This window comes from Panthera leo, chromosome D2 (assembly GCF_018350215.1).
Source record: "Panthera leo isolate Ple1 chromosome D2, P.leo_Ple1_pat1.1, whole genome shotgun sequence".
Taxonomy (NCBI): domain Eukaryota; kingdom Metazoa; phylum Chordata; class Mammalia; order Carnivora; family Felidae; genus Panthera; species Panthera leo.
This window is the reverse complement of record NC_056689.1, coordinates 9,338,144-9,360,026: the sequence shown is the minus strand read 5'-3', so window position 1 is coordinate 9,360,026 and position 21,883 is coordinate 9,338,144. Positions and strand designations below refer to the sequence as shown.

General features: G+C 42.8%; 1 protein-coding gene across 2 annotated transcripts in view; it reads left to right on the top strand.

The window, feature by feature from the left end:
- CHRM3 (cholinergic receptor muscarinic 3) overlaps window positions 1–21,883 on the top strand; it is a 518,468-nt gene that overhangs the window by 221,711 nt on the left and 274,874 nt on the right. For both annotated transcript variants that reach the window (XM_042907558.1, XM_042907559.1), the window contains exon 3: window positions 9,665–9,727. The gene's annotated coding sequence lies outside the window, so the exon portion shown is untranslated. The remainder of the gene's footprint in view (window positions 1–9,664; window positions 9,728–21,883) is intronic.

Genomic DNA, 21,883 nt, shown 5'->3' with positions numbered 1-21,883 from the left:
GAATACAGAACACACATTCCCTTTATTCAAAAGACAGCCATGTTGTCATTAGGAGGTAGTATTTCCTTCTCTGTCTTACAAGTTCTTTTATCACTTCTCTGAGCTGAGTTCATGCTTTTAACTTCAGGCTGTGGGTGAGAAAACCAAAACACTGAATCAAGCGCCTGCCCAAAGTCCAGACTCAGCGAGGGCTCAAGAACATGGAAACTTCCTGAGTACTGAAATGAAGACTAAAGAAGGGGGGAAAATGGGAAAAAAACTCTTCTCCAAACAAGCAAATAATAGGCATAGAGCAAAGTCTATTTTCATTATTATGTTTTAAGGAGTCTATCTACCTGAGGTGTGGTAAACTAAGCTGGCATTATGACTAATTGTTCATCACAAATCTGTTCCAAAGTGTAGTCAGTGAGTGTGGGTGCCCCACTACTAAGAAATCTTGGGCTCCACATTCACCAGTGGTCTTTTTGGGTGTCTCTCAGATGCCTAATGGAAGTCCCCAAAAGAATATCCTTTATAAGAATCTAGGCTGTAGGTACATTTTCCCCCTTAAAATTCATCCCGGTAAACACAATTATTTGCTCAGGCTTTGTAAGACTGGTTTGACCAAAAATAAGAAATACTCCTTTCTGGCTTTTACAGTTGTATTATGACCTAACTTCAAAGAGAGAAAGACTGAGCTTTAAGGGCTATAATTATAAGCCACCTGAGTAAGGACTCCTGAAAGGTTACCTGAAGAAAAGGGTGATTAACATTTCCAGGCATGTGAACTGAGTCATTTCTGGCTGAAGGGTAGCATTTTAAAGATATAATATTGTTTATAAAATTAAGGAACTTCAAGACTGGACCTTTTCCTTTGTTATATATTTTTTTAAACTTTTAGAGAATACAGGAAACCATTGGGTGGGTTAGGCATTTTTAAAATTATAGTTTTATGGAGAAAATAATAGCAGTGGCTTTTAAATCAGAATGTTTTTTCCATTCAGAGCAACTCACTGAATGGAGCACTTACTTGTTTTCACTCAGTACAAAAATTCTATCTCTGAATGGGTTCCTGTTGTTTTTCCTAAGATACATTTTCCAAGGATTATCTCCCTCTTATGCCACCACATTGGAACATTGGCCAAAGGTGCCCCTAGAACAAAACTATCTCTGAATCCCAACAGATAGAGGTAACACTGAGAACACTGATTTTCTTGCCAAAAATAAGATAGATTTACTGATTGATCGAAAGATAGAGAGAGATAAATACACAATTATGGGAAACGGGAAACAAAACTGCTACAACCTTTTTGATAAGTAACTGGCATGATTGACTTAAACATAAAACGTGAAGACCGTATGGTCCACAAATTATAGCTTTAAGAAGATATAACTACCAAAATGAACATACTATGCACAATGATGGTTATTGCTAAATTGTTTTAATAGAAAAAAAGGAAACAATCCTAATCCCATGAACAGTAAAAGGATTGAATAAATTATGGCACTTTGTGCCGAGGTGGGTTCACCAGCTCTTACAAAGCATGAGTCAGACCTAGACTCACTGATGAGGAATATTACTGAGAACAGCATATGCTTTGTCACATGAATGTTAGGGTAATAGTACAGAATGACAAGACAAGACACCGGGAACAATAAATATCAAACTAGTAAATTCAAGGGATTGAATTTGGGAGTGAAAATGAGGAAAAGACAAATTTATTGATTTTTTTTTCTCTTTATGTAACTAGTATATTTTGGTTTATTAAATGAGCTTTATGACTTTATAAATACAAAATAGACAACATTTTGTTATGTATTATTGTGCATGAGTGGCCGTTGAATCCTGTTTCTAAGAGGTTAGGTTGCCTGGGATTTGGGCTGACAGAGATGAAGTCTCCAGAACAAAAAGTTAATGGTGGAACCCAGGTGAACAAAACTACCTCCTGCCCCCACCTTATTCTTCCCACTCAATTTCCATAGACTCCTTGGAATTATAGATAGGTTATTGTCCTAGGCTTATCCATAAATACATGTCTCGACTCATAAATACCTCTATATCCAATGGGGATACAAAGGCGGAAAACTGGGGCGCCTGTGTGTCTCAGTCAGTTGAGCATCTGACTCTTGATTTTAGCTCAGGTCATGATCCCAGGGTCATGGGATCGAGCTTTGCCTCAGACTCTACACTGAGCATGGAACCTACCTGGGATTCTCTTTCCCTCTCCCTCTGCCCCCTTTTCTTGCTCGTCACTCTCCCTCTCTCTCAAATAAAAAAAAAAGGTGGAAAATAATAGTTTTTCTGTATAAAAGGAAAAGTGGAAATGTACAAACCCATGGCTCTTTTTCCTTCCCACCTCATTTCTTTTTTTTTTTTAATGTTTTATTTATTTTTGAGACAGAGAAAGACAGAGCATGAACAGGGGAGGGGCAGAGAGAGAGGGAGACACAGAATCCGAAGCAGGCTCCAGGCTCTGAGCTGTCAGCACAGAGCCCGATGCGGGGCTCAAACTCACGAACCGTGAGATCATGACTGGAGCCGAAGTCAGACGCTTAACTGACTGAGCCACCCAGGAGCCCCCTTCCCACCTCATTTCTACCAGCAATACAGATTAACTACTTTTCGACCAACCTAACTCACAAGTTTTAGAACTATGTTGAGGGGCACCTGGTGGCTCACTTGGTTGAGCCTCTGACTTTGACTCAGGTCATGATCTCATGGTTCGTGAGTTCAAGCCCCACATCCATCTCACTGCTGTCAGCTTGTCAGCACAGAGTCCCCTTCTGATCCTCTGTCCCCCTCTCTCTGCGTCTCCCCAGCTTGCACTCTCCCAAAAATAAATAAATATTTTAAAAAACAGATGAAAATAATCATGAATCACATGTGATAAATGACTCTTTCACTCTTTAATTCAGATATAGGCCACACATAATCGTCAATGTGGTGCATTGGCTTCAAATTAATTATGTTACAAAAGGAACTGATGTTTAAACTTTCTTTTTTTATCCTTCTCCTGAAAGATGCTAGCAGAGGAAGATATTTCGTTTTGTCATCATACATACTCCACATAAAGTTCAAATTTCATTTTAAATCCACCACTTGTGACCAAAGGACAAAATTCAAAAATGGGAAGTTTCGCTCTAAATTGTCCTTTAATTCTTGTTAGCTTCAGATTTCTCGAATTCGATGATTGTAAAGAAAAATTAAAGCCAAAACTACCGGTGAAGCCAGACATAATCTCCAGTAGGTTTTTGCTCACTGGAGACCTGAATGGAAGTGTATCAGTCTATTCAAGCTGCTGTAATGACATATCCCAGATGGGGTGTTTTATTTTTTATTCTTTTTAAAAAATCTTTTAATGTTTATTTTTGAAAGAGAGAGAGAGAGCGAGCATGAGTGGAAGAGGGGCATAGAGAGAGAAGGAGACACAGAATCTGAAGCAGGATCCAGGCTCTGAGCTGTCAGCACAGGGCCTGATGCAGGGCTTGAACTCACGAACTGTGAGATCATGACCTGAGTCGAAGCCAGATGCTCAGCTGACTGAGCCACCCAGGAGCCCCTGCTCTCACAGTTCTGGAGGCTGAGGGTCTGTAGTCAAGAGGCCAGAAGAACTTGTTTCTGGTGAGGCCTTTCTCCTTGGTTTGTTGACCGGGCTTTCTCACTGTGTCCTTACATGCTGTGTTCTCTGTACCTAAGCAGAAAGAGAGTGAGCAAGAGAAGAACAGTCAAGCTGAGGTATCTCTTTCTCTTCTTATCTCAACACCAATCCTATTGGATTAGGGCCCCCCCTTATTATTTAACCTTATTACTTAACCTTAATTACCCCTTTAAAGACTTCATCCCAAATGCAGTCACACCTGGGGCTTAGGGCTTCAACATATGAATTTCAGGGGGACAAAATTCATCCATAACAGGGAGAAAAACAAACATAGGCTACCACGGGATACAAAATTTGTGTATATTTTACATTATGCTAAGTTTCTCCCTTCTAAGTTTTTTGTGTCTTTTAGTAAAAGAAACAAATTGAACTGACATTTAACAGCTTGCCACAGCCAGCAGGTATAATCTACAGGGTCCAATTTTAGAAGGTCATGAATTATTTCATTACATTGTTAAAATGTCTTTATATTGAACATAATATGTGAGATACATACGTACATCTTTTTTGAAAGTGATATTTGAAATGATGCCTCTTTAGAATTATTTCTTTTGCTTTTAAAATAGCTTCTGGGGAAAGCACTGGTTAGCCTATTACATTCTAGCCATTTCGTGGGCCCCGTAGAAACACTAGTTAGTTTATATGAAAGACATTTTCTTCTAATTTATAGAAACAAAGAAGTACACAAGAATCACATCTAATTACAGAAAGAGCCAGCCAACAGGCGTTAATATTATTGGTGAAGCTCCTTTTTGTTACTTTTCTGTGTACAGACGGAGAAAGGCGAAATTGTAAAGTCTGAGTAATACCCTTCACACTGTTTTGTACGTCTAGTCGAATCTAGCCTCCAACCTTTATCTCAACGGTATGAGATTAGGTCTGCGAAAATTGGACTGGCAGGCGGTCCTTTTCCACGAACGTAGGAGAGTTTTCTTCTCCCATTACCGCTTTCTACCAAAACTGAAATTCTCTTCATTCAATTGTCTGCTGATGCTGCCTCAAATTTCCAGAACTCTGGGTGTAATGAGACTTTATAAGAATCTCAGTAGCCACTCCTACTGACCTCAGGCTCCGGGAGCCGTGAGAATTGACCACTGCCAGCCACCAAGACTCAGCCGTGCCCAGGTCCCGAGTAGTAAAGAAGCAGACTCGTCCTCTCCAGTTGGCAGCTTCTGAGAATCCTGTGACCTCCAAGAGGTCCAGGGTGGGCCTTGGTAGCGCCAGTGTTTACAGTTCATCATCCTCAAGTCCTGGTTTGCTCTTCTCATTCTTATTTAAAATAGATGCCCCACCCCCCAATTCAACACACCTCTGAAGGCTAGGGACCCAGGGATCTGCTTCACTATGACCAGGGCACTTGCTCCAGACTACTAAACCTTGCCCGTGTTCCCAGCCACTGGCTGAGGTCTTGTCAGCTCAGATGAGCCACCGAGTCTGCTCCCATCCTGATGATGAGTACGGAACCTGCCTTGAAGGCTTCTAAGACTGTGTCCCCCATCAAGCGGGCCCACTGCCCACCATCTTGGCTTTGCAATGGCTCCTTAGACACTGCAGTGTGGCAACACTCTCCTGGACAGCAAACCCCCAAAGTGGGAGCTTTTCTTCAGCTCCCAAATGCCATTCCCACTTACTGCCCCTCCCCTTCCAGAGTGTTCTGTTCTCAGGAATATGAAAGTAGAGCCTATCTATCTTAGAGGGCTCAGGATCCACTAAAAATTCTCACGGTGCTGCCCGGATCAAGATCCATTGACTGTCAACACAGGCAAAGCAACGTCTCAAAAATGTTTTGGATATTGCTGGACCTGCTGCACCTCTACCCATTCAAACCGAGAGTGGTGTTCATTGTATGTCTTGGATGAAGTAAATAAGAAGGAAAGGACATAGAAGGGGAATGGTAAATGGAAAAAGATGAAGCAACGCCAAATTTGGTCTCAATGATCCCTGTGGAACTGTGGTGCCCCAACATAGAGCAAACAAGTAGCTGTTTCTTTATCTATGAAATGTAGACAACAATAGTTAGGGCTGTGGTGATTAAAATGACCGGGTGTATACAAAGGGCTCGGGGGGCGCCTGGGTGGCTCAGTCGGTTAAGCGTCTGACTTCAGCTCCGATCACGATCTCACGGTCCGTGAGTTCGAGCCCCGCGTAGGGCTCTAGGCTGATGGCTCAGAGCCTGGAGCCTGCTTCCGATTCTGTGTCTCCCTCTCTCTCTGCCCCTCCCCCATTCATGCTCTGTCTCTCTCTGTCTCAAAAATAAACAATCGTTAAAAAAAAAAGGGGGGGCTCAGAATGGCACCTGCAACATGGTGAGCGTTCGTAGATACTTGTCGCTGTTGTGGTTATCGCTACAACTATGTGCGACTGGAAATCCAAAGGAGCCAAGCTTGGACAGCAGCTCTACCCACCACTCACAGGACAACTCTGAGACAGTGATTTGATCCCCGAGCCTCATCTGCAAATTGGGAAGAGTAACAAAAGAATGAATCATTTCATTCATAAGAACAATTTCATGTTTTAATTATCTGTCTTTCCTTTTTCTGGATAGGCTGGCTCAAAAATGAGAAGACAGACTTTGAAAGGAACTAGTGAGGGTCCAACACAACATCTGAATGAATGTAGATACTTAGTGAATCCTGTGTTTAGATAAGAACTTAATGCAAACCAGACTTAGCATAATATATACATTTTTAGAACCATATTTATCCTATTCCCATAAAGCAGGCTGTCAGACACAACTTTGTCAAAACACGTGTTATTTTGGTCTTTGATAAGCAAGTTAAAAACTAAAGCTATATCATGAAATTAAAAAGGAGAATATTCTAGATCTTTCCGAAGAGGCTGGAATCTAATTTCAGCTGAATACCAGAAGTTAAATTAGTTAATTAAGCTTATTTATTTCGGAGCTGTGAGCAGGCATGATGCTGTCTAAATCAGATGGCTGTGGGGCACCTGGGTGGCTCAGTCGGTTAAGCATATGACTTTTGATTTTGGTTCAGGTCATGATCTCACAGTTCATGAGTTCGAGCCCCGCGTCGGGCTCTGTGCTCACAGCACGGAGCCTGCTTGGGATCCTCTCTGTCTCCCTCTCTCTGTCCCTCCCCTGCTTGCTCTCGTGCTCTCTCTCTCTCAAAATAAATAAATAAACTAAAAAAAATTTTAAACATCAGATGGCTGTGGGTTCAGTTATCACTCACTTAGATTGCAAACATCTGCTCAAGTGTTCTGTGTCTCCCAGGAGATCAGAGCAATATGCATGCTCACAATAATTAGAAAGTAGGCAAATAATGTGTTTTTGGAAAAGATTGAAGGAAATGGGACCGTTCAGATGGTTATACTAAAAGTCCAGACCTGCCACCTTGTTGCTATCTCATTACCTCTGTAAATACCCACTGATACGACACAAAGAAACAATTAAAGACACTAACAAAAGAGCGTACACATCCTAAAAGTAATGTTTTGTTGTCCTATTCTCTATACATCCTAAAAGTAATGTTTTGTTGGCCTGTTGAAAGAATCTTCTCATCTGTGGTTCCTTAATTATTATTCTGTGTCTGGCTTTGTGTTTCTCTTTATTTGGCCTACTGCAAGACTACGACAACAATCTCTGGAATCGCCAATCATATTTTCATCATATAACCCTTTGAGCCGTGTCTACTGGGATTTGGTAGAGCCTGTCATCTACACTCCGAGAGCTGACGCTCACCCTCAATGAATGTCATGTGCGGTTAATTTGCAATAGAAGTAATTTGAAGTTATGACAGAAGCCAGTTCCCTCACTGGTTCTCACAATGAGTGCTTTGCCTAGTCAAACACTAGAGAAACTTAGAGATTCTTCGAGGTATTCAGTCTCAGTTATTGTTCTCAGATTCATGTAGTGAATGAGATATTTTTATTAGCAGACACTTGAATGACTGGATAGTGTTTATTTTATCATTAAATGTGTGACTTAATTTTATTTTATTGAGATACGTATTTACATATTCAAGTGATCATAATCCTAATACAGAGGCATGTTAGGACTTCTACTTCAACTGTGTTCTGGAAAACCGTTCATTTGAACGATAAAATCCATATGACAAATACGTATGGAGCAATTACTGTGCGTGGGGGACTTGGCAGGTTACAGTGACAGGACTGACACGGGCCTCAGTGAGATGCACTTGCCCTTGGGTTCCCTAGATTCTATAAGGAATCACTGGTGAAAGATGAAGTCTAGGCTCCCTGGCATGCCCCACTTGGCAGAAAACATCCGGTTTGTTAGAGACCAGAGACAGAAAAGTCTGCCTCCTCCCACTGACATGCTAGTTGATGCTTTTCCTAGCACTTCTCTAGTTACAACAGGAATGTTAATGCTGCCGCACATTCCCTTGAAGTGCCATAATACATGTATTATTTCCTGAGGAGATGCTGGGATCTACCAGAAGCAAGGCCATAGGTGGAAAAGGCCAGAGAGCCTGGATTCAAGTGACCTCTGTTCACTCACAGCCACGGCCTCGGTTTCCCCATGCTCTCGGGAGATGATCAGCTTCAGCTGTTCCTTCCCGAGGATGCCCTCCTCTGCTGGGGCTGCAGGGAGAGGAACCGTGTGAGGCTTCACTGGGGTCCGGGGCCCTCTTCCCAGAGTGGGAGAGGTCCCTTGATTGAGAGCTCCGCCAGTGCAGGCAATAGCAGAGTGAGAGGCCCTCAGGGAGAATGAGACAGCAAAGGAGGAATGTTCTCTAGGATAATGCTTCTCAGACTGAGGCAGCACCAGCGACTTTTTCCTTTCCTTTTTCCCAATCTTCTGCAGATCGATACTTTCAACAAAAGATACACACAAGACACACATCTATTTTGCATTATGGATGAAGTATTTCTTTCTGTCTCCAGGCTTATCTTGCAGACCACACTCTCGGAGGCTGCCCTGAGCTCCTCTCGTCCTGCGCACCCTGGGAACCCTCACCCTCTCACCTCACGGCCTCTTCCCCTCCTATGGTCTGACCTCACTGTCACCTCTCAGGAAACTGCAAGGTTCTCCTTTTAAAAATCCAGCCACATCTTGTCAGTCCCCACCCCCAATTCTGCCATAGCACTTATGGTTCCCTCCCGACCCCGTGTTGTCCGTGACGTCCTTCACAGGAGCACGCTTCCTTCACTCTCTCCCCGTGGAATGTGGTGTCTCTTTTTCTTTCTCTAGTCGACCTTCTAAAAGCTTTCCTAAGGTTCTAGCCTAAATGTCAGGCTCTATGCACTTTAAATATATGAACGTCAAGGGTGCCTGAGTGACTCGGTCAGTTGAGTGTCTGACTCTTGATTTCGGCCCAGGTCATGATCTCACGGTTTGTGAGTTTGAGCCCCGCATCGGGCTCTGCACTGAAAGTTTGAAGCCTGCTTGGAATTCTCTCTCTCCCTTTCTCTCTGCCCCTCCCCCACGTGCACTCTCTCTGTGTCTCACAATAAATAAATATACTTTTAAAAAAAATGTGAATGTCAGTGTCTGAAACGGGGTTGGGGGATGTTAAGATTTGACTCTCTCCCAATGTGAAAAGGGGGCTAAGCAGGAGTTAACTGCGTGTATACGTGTCCATCGTGTCTGGAGAATGTAGCCGACCAAAGCTTCTGAGGAGGGTAGATGGCATTAACCCACTTGCTAACAAAGGAGGGTACCATTTGTTAACCCTTTGCTAACAAAGGAGGGTACCATCACTAACTTGTAAAATGAAGGGATGTGCAATATCTTTTGTTTTCTGTTCTTCTCCCTTTGTGTCCCTTCACTCTGACGGGGGCTTTGATGGGTATGAGGAGTGGAACTGTACAAAGATCCTTTTGTAGAAAGTCAGTAGATGTGTTTCTTCTGCCAATGACAGGGATCTTAACTCTCTGACCACCTGTATCCTCATCAGTGATATGCGGTGGTTCAGTACTGGGATCACATTCCCTAGAAAGTTCCATAATTTTCATACATTGCCTCAAATCTTTTGTTTAAACTATTGATTTTTTTCATCCCAGGGCTCTATGTTAACCTTATGTTCTTAATTCTCTTCTAGCAACTGTGTTCTGCTCAGAGGCCAAATAAATGACATTCAGAACTTCTACTGAGGTACTATGAGGTAAGATCTTTTTCTGGGTTGAGTTCTTTGGTTTAAAAAAAAAAGGATGTATGGCTTGATCAGTGAAACAGATTAATGAGGAATAGGAATTTCTAAGTTGGTGTTTTCAAGTATGATGTATAATTGCTCTCTGTGCATCTCAACATAGGTAACACAGTCATGCTTGATTTTTGTCTTAATATAGATACTTTTTTTTGGCTTTTTGCGCATAATATTCAAAATTACAATGAAAGCATGTCGGTTAAAATATGAAATGTTGTTTTCTTTCAAATACTCATTTGTCTCTTAAGTGTAGCAAGACGGGGTTACTGGAAATTAGTGCCAAATGTTTGAATTTTTAGCGTCTATAAAATGTTATAGCTTGTCTAATTTACAGAAGCTTACATATTATCCCTTGATTGATATCACCTTATATAAAACGCCATACAAAATCTGATAGTGAATATAAAGACAGAGCAACGTTGTGAAAAAGCTCCATTTCCTCTCAATGTTATTGTTAATCCCTTCTCTATTCAGCAGACAGTGTTATTGTCCTAGTCAATATCCCTTCTCCCTTCTTCCTTCCAAAAATCGTCATCATCACCATCATCATCATCCTGGTATTTTGAAAGGCAGTGAAATACCTTGTTTAAATACCGTCACGTTCCCAGACTCCTTTACGAGGCCACGTAACCTGGTTCTCACTAATGACCCTGGATGGTGGGCCCCAGGGAGGGCTTCTCTTCCTGAATTTATTCCCTTCCTGCACTCATTCCCTTCTTGACTTAAAAGATCAGAGCTTCAAGAGCAGAATATTTTGGGAATATTGTTACTACTTCATCTTCTTACCTGGAAAGCTGTTCTAACATTTGTAGCCGCGGATTTTAATTTGTGGAGGTGACTGAGTGTTGACATGGAGAGGTCAATGCCATTGAAAGGAGAATTTCTTCCGTACATATGCTGAGAGAAGGGCCACTCTGTGCCACCAGGAAGCACCGGGTTTGGTCAAGAGGCAGAAGACGGGAAGAGGAGAGAGTCTGAGTCAACAGTCTCTCCTGGGAGTGTCTGTGGGAACAGCTGTGCAGGGTGGGGCATACGGTTGAGGATTGGCCAGTTAAAACCGTGTGAGGGGCTCTGGGCTGTAAGGGCCTGACCGTGTAAGGGCCTCACCCTGGCCGCTGGGTGACTTAGGGCTGAGGAAACACCGGCTTGGTGTGTGAGTTAGAGGAGAACTGGGACTGTGGATCCAGGGTTGCTTGGTTTACACATGAAAGATGTGCTCTGGGCCACGCCCTTCGCTGTCTCTAAGACCTGGGTAGCCCTCTTGTTGGCATGAGCGCTGGGAGTTGTATGCAAGCGATGAAACCTAGGAATCTACTCCTGAAGCCAAGAGCACACTGTATACACTGTATCTTAGCTAACTTGACAATAAATTATTTCCAAAAAAAATAGAAAATAAAAATAAATGAAAAGAACTGGCTAGCCTTGACAGAGGCAGGCTCTCCCTCAGCAGCAAGGTTTTAAGATCTCAGAACATCATAAAATACAGAAAGGAAAGAACATGCCTGATACACAGCACAACCCCCCCCCCCCCATCTTGAGATCCCAAGGATGAAAGCCACAGCCAGAGATGTTAGAGCAGGAAGGTAAAATGAACTTGACTCCTTGATGACATTCTTGCCCTCCAGTGAGCCTACCATCAGCTTTCCTGTGGGATGACTCAGATAAATCCCTGATTCTCTAGATCTCTTGACACTCGGAGCCCAGTTCTTACAGCACTGATTCACAGGCGTTCGTACCCGGGGGTTGTGCTAGACATGCCTGTCTTTAATCTTGGCAGTAGTGTGCAGTCAGGGTAAGTGTTATTATCCCCATCTACAGATGGGGAAACTCACACACTGAGTGTTAAGGTTGAGGTTTGAGCTGGACCTTCCGGTGCCCTTCCCTGTCCTCTGTTACCCTGATGCCTATCCTAACAGTATATGCCAGGAGCCTGTGCTTTCGGTATTCACATCTGCTGGCTAGTCAGCAACATCGCCAATTCATTACCCCTTTGAATGCTTGCTCTTCGATAAGCCAGAATTTCCACTGGATTATCCACTTATAAAACCAAGTGAACTTAGGCTATTCCACATTAAAAAAAAAAAAGAAGAAGAGAAAAAACTCTAATTTGGGGGGATCAGATTTGATTAGAATTGCCTGTGAAAGCAAGTGAAGGAAATATTAATTCCAAGGTGGGTTTTTTTTTTGTTGTTTTTTTGGGGTTTTTTTGGCAGTAAAAGTTTAGAACTCATGGTCTCAATAAGGCCACCACAATTCAGCTTTTAACCTATGGTCCAAATACTAAATGTTCTCCTTCCAACAATCTCTGTTTCTTTACTCGCACTTGTTGGGATCGGGGGAAAATGCAGGTAAGAGATAAATTATATAAAGAACTCCTTTCCAAAGAAAGTCATGCACGATATTGAATAAGGTACTGAGCTGAGTCAGGGAAGGAGGTGCTTATAATGGAAAAGTCTCTGGGCTGGAAAATACGAGAGGGGCAGTGCAGGTGACAGCCAGCTCTTCCAAGGCTTGAAAAACGCCAGCTCACCTCTCTGGACCTTTGTTCTTTATTTGTAAATGGAGGGTGTCAGATATTCTGATATTCTCTTCGTGTAAAATAATAGCTTTCTTTGTCAGATCTCCTTTGCTAAGGCAGGGAAACGCTGCATCTACTAAAGTCAAACTTTCCTTTTGGCCACGGAAGCTTTGATTTCTCAGTGCTTTCCCTTTTCCTTTCCTTTCTTTCAAATAGATGCGGAATCTCTTCATTTCTTTGTGTCTCTTCTGTCACGACCCTGCCCTAGGTCATCATTCTGTCTTTCCTGGACAACGGTGTGAGCTTCCCAATGGTCTCCTGGCTTCCAGGAGACTGGGGAGCCCGGAGCACATCTCATTACTCTCCTGCTGGAGACCTGTTGCAAACCCTTCAGCTCCTTCCTCTACATTAAGAGCAAAACCCCCAGTGCACAACAATGACCTATACATCCCATACGATCCGGTTTCTACCTGTACTTGACTCCTTGCTTCCCAACTCCAGCAAGTGTCCTTTTCACTGTTCCTTGAATGTTTCTTTGTGTTCTTTCCCCCGACACCCCCGGGGCCCTGGCAGTATAGTCCCCTGGCTGGCATTGTGTGTCCCTGGTCCTTCCAATTCGGATCTCAGCTGCTTCAGCCTTCCCTGACCACTCTCTGGATATGAGCGCCAGCCCAGGTACCCAAATTGAATTCCTTTTAAAAACTAGAAATTTTATTTTGTAAAGCATACGAAAATACCCATGTATGGCAAAAACTACGTACGCATAGAACTTAAGGGATCTAGGAGAGACGTGAAAAATAAGGGATTTAGGCCAGACGTGAAGAATTCAGCCATGTTTGTTTATGGTTTATTTTCTCTTGCCATAGTGTGATCTAAGCTCGGTGAGGGCAGGGCTTTATCTGTTCCTTCCTTGCCAAAGCCCACAGTGCCTACAAGGATGCCTGGTCCCTGCAAGAAGCTTAGTAAATATTTAGTGAATGAATGAATGTAGAGGCAGAAAATGCCGTAGATCAAATATCCCCCCAAAATTAAGCAGTGCTTACATATGTCCCTGAAGAGTTTATTGCTTAGGAAGGAAGGAAAAAAAAATAAAAGTAAAGATGAAAAAAAAAATTCTGGGGAGAGGGACAGACAGCAGGGCACAAGGAAAGAACAGTAAATCTTTGGGAGGGATCGCTTCAGGTATTTTTACGAGCAGTATTTCTGATCTGTGGTGATGGGTGGCGGAGGCCAGTTCTTTGGATCTTACAAAGATTTATTAGCTAAGCCTGACATGTGGACGATCAAAACTGTTTGTTGAATGAAGGCCCAAAAGAATGAAATAATAAATTATTGAACTGCTAAGAGCATTTTGCCTTTTTTTTTAAATGGGCAGGATAACATTCCCTTGATGCCAATATTTAGTCCGTGTTAGTAACAGCCATTCCAAATACACTGAGTGTGAAGAATGTTCCATGAAGCAGAATTCGGTTACTGCGCTAGGCATCTCCCTGAGAGCATTTCAGAATTTATTCCATCTTCAAGTAAATTGTCACAGTGACTCTCCAGGATGGCATACCGTGGTAACGTATTAAAATGCTGATGGGAAAATGGAAACTAGAAAAATGTCTTATCTGTCAATTAAATGATGTAGCCTCGTGGGTCGATTACAGCAATTCGGGGGCTTTTTGTTTTCTGCCAATTGAGATTTGACAGCTGTTTATAAAATATTTACATTCTGATTTCAGTCACATTGACAACACTTTTGGGTCTTTGGAAGATGATAATTATATGTTAGGAAAACGTTAAAAAAAATTCTGAAGCTGATCTGTTGAGGGGAAAAAATATCTGGCTTTTTTCAAATTGTACAAAGGAAGGAAATCTACTTTATTAAAGGATGTATTTCTAATAAAAGTCAGGAATAATAGACATTTGTGATCCAAAGACATACTGCGTGTAATACGAGGGAGTATCTTTCTTCACCTCGCCTGTTCTGGGAACCTTACCTTTTCTCAGTCAGCTCTGGCTAGCTAGACACGTGTTTCTCACCTTTCTTTACTTTATTAGGCATACATAATGTTCGTATGGTACTTGGGTGAATTAGACAAGATTTGAGAGCATCTCTATGGAATTTTACAGAAAAAGAATTCAATATATATTCTTAGTACTTGAAAGAAGAGAAAATAAAAAGTATTGGGGATAATACTAACTATTGAATTTATATCGAATTTTCAAATAAAATCATTTTAAATGTTTTTCATGAGAAGTGTAAATTTACATGCAGCTTTTCTTTATCAGGTATCATGTTAGAAACAGTGACCTCTAATTCTTGATCAGTATCTGTCTAAAATCTTGACAGCCACTGTCTGTGTGATGCTTTGTAAGAACAAGTAGGTGATAGAAAATTTGAAACCTAGTTTATAGCCATTCAAGGGTTTCCTGTAACTGACATTATGTTTGAAGTATCTAACAGCTATTACTTTCCTTTACTGATGAATGTTATGTTGAAGTTTCTTAAGGTAAGGCAAATGATTTTGGAATCCAACCTAACTTTTTAGTATCAAGTATATTAAGTTTGTATAAAACATATATTCTTTTATAGCCATCACCCTGCACATAGTTTGGACCCCACTAAAAGGGCATGTCAGTCATAAATGGGCCAAAGTGGGCTTGAGTTTATCTGTGGAACCAGGAGAAAAAGTGCAGTTGGAGGCCCAGGGCCCACCCCCTTCCCGTCCCTGGCTCTTCCCTGTCTTTCCAGGGGCCTTGCTCTGGGACCATTCATGTAGACACTCCCTGTGAAAGTCTAACACGCCCCCTCCCACTGTGTCACAGCTGTCCCTTGGCCAGCCATGGGGTCCCAGCGGCACCTAAGGATGCATCTGGTGAAGCCACCACGTAAGCCCTAGAAGTGAGCAGACCTTTGGTGAGAGATTCTAGGGACCTGCAGAGATGAAGCCTGGTCTAGAAGAAACCCAACTCCCTGTGGGCAATTCCCATGCAGAGGGTCATGGCCAGAGGAAGTCCAGAGTGGACACAGATACAGCACTTCTCTAACACTAACGTGGACGCACCTGTTAAAATACAGATTCTGATTCAGAAGGGCTGAGGTGGGCCCGAGCTTTGGCATTTCTGATATGCTCCCAGGTGAGGCTGATGCTGATACTGACTAAACTCTGAGGAGCAAGACGGTGATGCACAAGGTCAAGGCCAGGGTCCTACTGTTTGGGTTGCAGGGCAGTACTGGACAGAAGTATCTGCTTTGGGTGAACACAGAGACATGGGCCTGCCACAGACAGCTGTCCTCGCCCCCAGGACCTCCCAGCCCAATTCTATATCATGTCCCTTGGCAACCTGTGTCACCAGTTGTCCCTCCATCAGCTCTCAGCCCCTTGTCCACGTGGGCAGCAGCCCACTCAGGGGCTGGGCACTGAACTTGATGTCCAGGTGTCAGAGCCCACCTTGGCTGTGCTCAGAGTGTTGCAAGGCCAGGTGTCCCCAGCATGCTTGCAGCCAGGGAGAGCTCAGCACCAGACCGGGCTCAGGCACACCTGCCCCTGGGGATTGCCCACCCCCCTCCACCACACAGGTCCCTGAGGGCATATGCGCCTATCTTACACCCTGGGGCACTTCACCCAGCTTGTGGGAAGTCCTACAATCAGGCTCAAAAAGGCACATTAGGGGGAAATGGTAAATCTAATAGTTCTCTAGCAAGATTATACCTCATTATATGAAATTGGATTACAAAGTTTTCAGAAGTGACCCAAATAAAAGCAGTGCATAAAAAAATGATTAAGTTCTCAGAGGAACCTTTGAACCAAAGAGAAAAGAAAATCCAAATTAGGAACAAAAGAAAACAAAAAAAAAAAAAAGAAACATTTGGGGGCACTTGGGTGGCTCAGTTGGTTAAGTGTCCAATTTCGGCTCAGGTCATGATCTCACGGTTTGTGAGTTCGAACCCTGCATCGGGTTCTGTGCTAACAGCTCAGAGCCTGGAGCCTACTTCAGATCCTGTGTCTCCCTCTCTCTCTGCCCCTCCCTGCTCACACTCTGTCACCTTCTGTCTCAAAAATAAATAAACATTAGAAAAGAAACATTTGGGAAGTAAATATAGGTGTTACGCCATATACAAAAGAAATAAAATGCTACCCAACAATTGATCAGATCATCAAAATATATCACGGAATCCCACTTTAAAATTTTTTTTAATGTTTATTTATTTTTAAGAGAGAGAGAGAGAATGAGTATGAGCAAGGGAGGGGCAGGGGGAGAGAGAGAGAGAGAGAGGGAGAGGGAGATTCCAAAGCAGGCAAGAATCCCAAGCAGGCTCCACACTGTCAGCAGTGAGCCCGATGCCAGGCGCAAACTCAAGAACCATGAGATCATGATCTGAGCCGAAGTCAGACACTTAACCGACTGAGCCACCAAGGCGCCCCTCACAGAATCCTGTTTAAGACAAACACACAAACAGTATCGGGAGATGGGAATCAAAAATTAAAAAATATTATGGGATGACTATAAAAACTTGTAACAAAAGAGCAGCTCTAGAAAACTAGAGTAAATCAGATAAAGTAATAAAGGTGATTAATTTCATTAAAATCCAAGTTTGGAGTTAGTAGGTGATACTTTTTAAATAAAAGAGGGTTTTAGACATAATTCCATAACATGGAGAAATTCAGTTACATTCCAAGAGAAATGAAAGAGCTCGTTAGAATAAAAACATCATAGGGGCTCCTGGGTGGCTCAGTCAGTTACACGTCCAGCTCTTGATTTTGGCTTGGGTCATGATCTCAGTTCCCGGGATCAAGCCTCACATCAGGCTCTGTGCTGACAGCACAGAGCCTACTTGGGATTCTCTCTCCCTCTCTGCCCCTCCCTGGTACATGCTCTCTCTCTTCCTCTCTCTCTATCTCTCTCTCAAAATAAATAAATAAACTTAAAAAAAATTGTAGAGGGGCACCTGGGTGGCTCAGTCAGTTAAGCCTCTGACTTCGGCTCAGGTCATGGTCTCACGGTTCATGATTTGAGCCCCATGTCAGGCTCTGCGCTGACAGCTCAGAGCCTGGATGGAGCCTGCTTCGGATTCTGTGTCTCCCTCTCTCTCTGCCCTCCCCTGCTCATGCTCTGTCTCTCTCTGTCTCTCAAAAATAAATAAATGTAAAAAAAATTTTTAAAACCCGTAGAAAGGAACATTAAACACAAGCCACCGTCTTCACACCAGACAACATGTAGCGTACATGGAAGTATAAGAAGAAATAAATTCAAAGTGCGTATAAGGATGACTTGGAAAGAAAAGATCTCATAATGTGATCAAAGGCAAAAGCTGCCGAAGTGCTATATTTACATTCTAGTGTGTCAGAGGGGAGAAAAGAAGAAAATCCATCTACACAGTTTCTTATTATTCCAAGACTGCAAACTCTATCCAGTTTTCTTTACAGCAAAGGAGTTATTCAATTCCTGCTGGAAGTTCCTAAGAAATTTTAGATGATCTATACCAATGCTTTAATACACAGGGTCTATCCTCAAAGAACGTGCAGTTCCGTTTAGATGGGAAGCCATACACATTTTTTTTTTAATGTTGTAAGTGTTAAATACAAGACCGAGTATTAGCAATGTAACTAAGTAGTTTAAGTACCAAACGGATCATTGACCTGTTGTGGTCATGGGCTATAGCCTTAGCGTGTTTACTTCCTTGATGCTTTTCGCAGTGATAGACCTATGTGAGCTTGTAGAACATGTTTATGGAAAGGATATGTTAATGACATGCCAAAGCAGAATAAAAGGTAACATTTTTCATGGCCTCAGGGGCACAGAGACACCCCTCAATAAAAAGGGATGACATATATAGACGCTGGAGAGAGAGTAGGACTTACATAGGCAGAAAGAAACCAGAGAACATTGCAAAGGATCACAGGGCAGAATGCAGGTATCATCCGTGTGTGTGTGTGTGTGTGTGTGTGTATGTGTGTGCGTGCAGGGGGTGGTTTTCAAGGATGGTGAGAGAAGGGGACGAGCAGAATGAAGAGGACTTTGTAATTAATTCTAAAGCAGCTTGGATTTTATCTGAAAAATCACGGAATACCACTGAAAGAATATGAATTAGGGGATAACGTGAGAAAAATTAATTAGGCAACACTATGTGGAGCTAGATGGAAAGTGGGGAAAATATGTGGGTGACTTTAATCAGGAACCAGAATGTCAAAGGCTGAAGAGAAAGCTACCCCCAGGAGGGAGGAAAGCCTGGATTCAGAAAACAGCACAGCGAAGTCTCTGTCTTCTTTCCTAGTCGGTGTGGTGTTTGCTCTCTCCTGTCTTCACACCTTTCTGTTCTTTTGATGATTTGCCTTTCATATGTACATGTCAAATGGGTTCAAATCATAAAGAAAAAGCAAACAACACCCTGCCTAGGTTCTCTTTTGATTTCTGTCTCTCCCTCCTTCTCTTCCTCCAACCCGCCAGTGACCCTAGTTCCTTCCTTAGGTTTCCTCCTCCTCAGTCCTCAACCCTCCATAGCCTGGTGGCTGGTCCCCCTGCCTCACTGGAACTGTGGCTAAAATGAGCGAAGATCTCCTGGTTGATAAACCCTAAGAATTTTTGATCCACAACTTTTTTGACATCTCTGCAAGTTTTGCTGCCTTTTTGAAATTTTCTCTTTGCTTGGAATGCAAGGAACTTCCTCTCCTTGAATCTCGTACCTTTTTTTCCCTCATTGCCATTCTTCCTTCCTTCCTTCCTTCCTTCCTTCCTTCCTTCCTTCCTTCTCTCTCTCTCTCCTTCTATCAGCTGCCTAAGTGCAAATTCTCTCCTCTGCCCCCGCAAAGCTTTGTTCAGAATTCTCCTTATTTCATTTAACTTCCAGGCTTAGACTATGACCTCAAATCTGTGCCTCTAGCTTAGACACCTTTCCCTAGTTCACATCTATCTGTATCTGTAGAGACCACTCTCTCTACAGGGTTTCACCACATGCTCCAAATTCAGAACAGCAGAACTGAACTCCCCTGTTCCTCTTTCCACTCCCTGCTTCTCCATGTCTGTGTCTCAGTGCTGTGTGTGTTATACAGGTGCAACCCAGAAACTAGATAAACCCTTTCTGTTTCTGAAGTGAAAATCTAATCTTTATTCCACTGAGCCACTTCTTAGCTATGTGACCTTCTACGTTACTTACCTTCTATGGCTCTCAGTTTGCTTATTTATAAAATGGACAGAATAGTAACACTTTTCTCACAGAAGGGCTGTGAAGATAAGAAATGGCACGTTGTAAGCCCTCAATACGTATAGCTATTGCATTGTTTGAAATAATCTGACTCCCCATAGACTTGAAAAGAAAAAAAAAAACCCTAGTTTTCTTAGCATGTGATTTGATTTTTGCCTAATTCTCAAACTTCTTTCTCACCATTTCCCAACTTCCACCCTGCTCTCCACCCTTATAGAAGACACTCTGAGGTGCCATTCTCTGCCCACCATCCCCCAAGCTCATGAATGCCTCTTCCTGGTATCAGATCATGACTTAACCATGATAATTTCCCCTGATCATCAAAGTGTATGTGGGTAGGGGTGCCTGGGTGGCTCAGTTGGCTAAGCGTCTGACTCTTGATTTCGGCTCCGGTCATGATCTCATGGTTCATGAGTTCCAGCCCCACGTTGGGCTCTGTGTTGACAGACCGGAACCTGCTTGGGATTCTCTGTTTCCCTCTCTCTCTGCCCCTCCCCTGCTTGCTCTCTCTATCTCTGTCTCTCTTTCAAAAATAAATAAACTTTTTTTAAGTGTAGGTGCTTAGCTCTTCTTGCATTTTTCTCTTCGATCTCAACTAGTTTTCCTCCATGTGCCTCTGGAAAGCCATTGCCTCAGAGATTGTTCCTTCTATGTTGTCATCGAGCACAGATCTTTATCTCTACCTCTGTACTATCAGCTTCTTGGTGGTAGAGGATGTCCTATTTATCTGTAGGTGGGAGTGGTTTTGAGAAGAAGTATAACCAATAGGGTGTGGACAAAAGAGAATAACCGTTGGATGTGCCAGTTGTGCACCTAGAAATGGCCCCTAAATATGGTTGAGTCAGCCTTCACCTCAGCGGAGTCTGAGGTGGCTGCAAAAGGGAAAGTTTGAAGAGGACAAGGCAAAAGGGATATGGGGATCCTGGGGAAAAGCTAAGTCAAAGATGTGAGGAGAAAAATGGAAGCCAGCTGGTAGATGGTTCACAGTGGAGGAGAGGTCCATGGGGCCCAGTGGAAGGGGTGGCTGGCAAGAAAGGAGAGCTCATGCTGACCTGTGATGGATTTATATCTGCATAAAATCTTCCAGAAGAAGATTCCAAAAAAGAGAGGCTTTCAGTGTCAAGAATGAGGAAAGGACAAAACATACATAAATTTGTGATATATAGGAAGTTGAGATATAACAATATACACACAGTTTTAATGAGTTACAGGGTTTTTTTTTTTTGTTATGGTATTTGTGGATGTAATGCCATGTATAATAGTATATTATAAATATACATTTTTATATGCAGCTGACCCTTGAAAACACAGGGGTTAAGCGTGCTGACTGCCCCATGCAGTCAGAAATTCATGTATAACTTTTGACTCTGCAAAAACTTAACTACTAATAGCCTACTGTTGACTGGGAACCTTACTGGTAACACAGTAGTCGATTACCACGTATTTCATATGTTATATGTATCCTATACTCTATTCTTACAATAAAGTAAGCTAGAGAAAAGAGAATGTTCTTAAGGAAATCATAAGGAAGAGCAAATACATTTCTCACTTATTGTCGCCCCAACCCTAAGAGACTGGGCAACAGGGCTCTGTGTCCCTGAGTTCAAGTGGGGTGCAGATTTAAACCTTCTGGATTTAGAAGAACAGGTCTGGAGAAAGCACGCCGCGTGCCCAGCAACTGACCTCAGGGGCCTTGTTTTCAGGCAGACCTCTGTGTCCTGACTCTGCCCCCTTCCTTCAGCTTCAGGGCTCTCGTCACGGCTGGTGGTGGTGAGGACTGGACCGGGTTGGTCTGGACTCTGGAACGGACTCCTGTGCCAGCCCCATCATGACGGTCCCTATCAACTTGGGCCAGGCACTTAGCCCTTTCCACCTCAGCGCTTATCATGTGACATGGTGATTAAAGCTGGTCGTGAAAATGAGCAACAAATAAGAACGCTGCTATAGGAGCGCCTGGGTGGCTCAGTCGGTTGAGCGTCTGACTTCAGCTCAGGTCATGATCTGAGTTCAAGCCCCACTGCTTCCCATTCTGTGTCTCCCTCTCTCTCTGCCCCTCCCCCACTCATACTCTGTCTTTCTCTCTCTCTCTCTCTCTCTCTCTCTCTCTCTCTGTCAAAAATAAATAAACATTAAAAAAAAATTTTTTTTTAAAGAAAAAGAAATTGCACATAAATTTCCCAGCACACAACCAGAGAGTGTAAAGAGAACGGACAGCCAGACACTGGTGACATCCTAACAGAAATGGGGGAGAGACAAAGTGATTAACGGTTTGAAGGCAAGGTTTTTAAAAACTTAATTTTTAACCAAATGGCAGCCAATTAAAGCCTGGTGAGGTGGGCAAGGCCCAGCTTTTGTTTTGAAGCTGATAAATTTAATAAAAATTTCTCCATTTTCACTTCAGTAA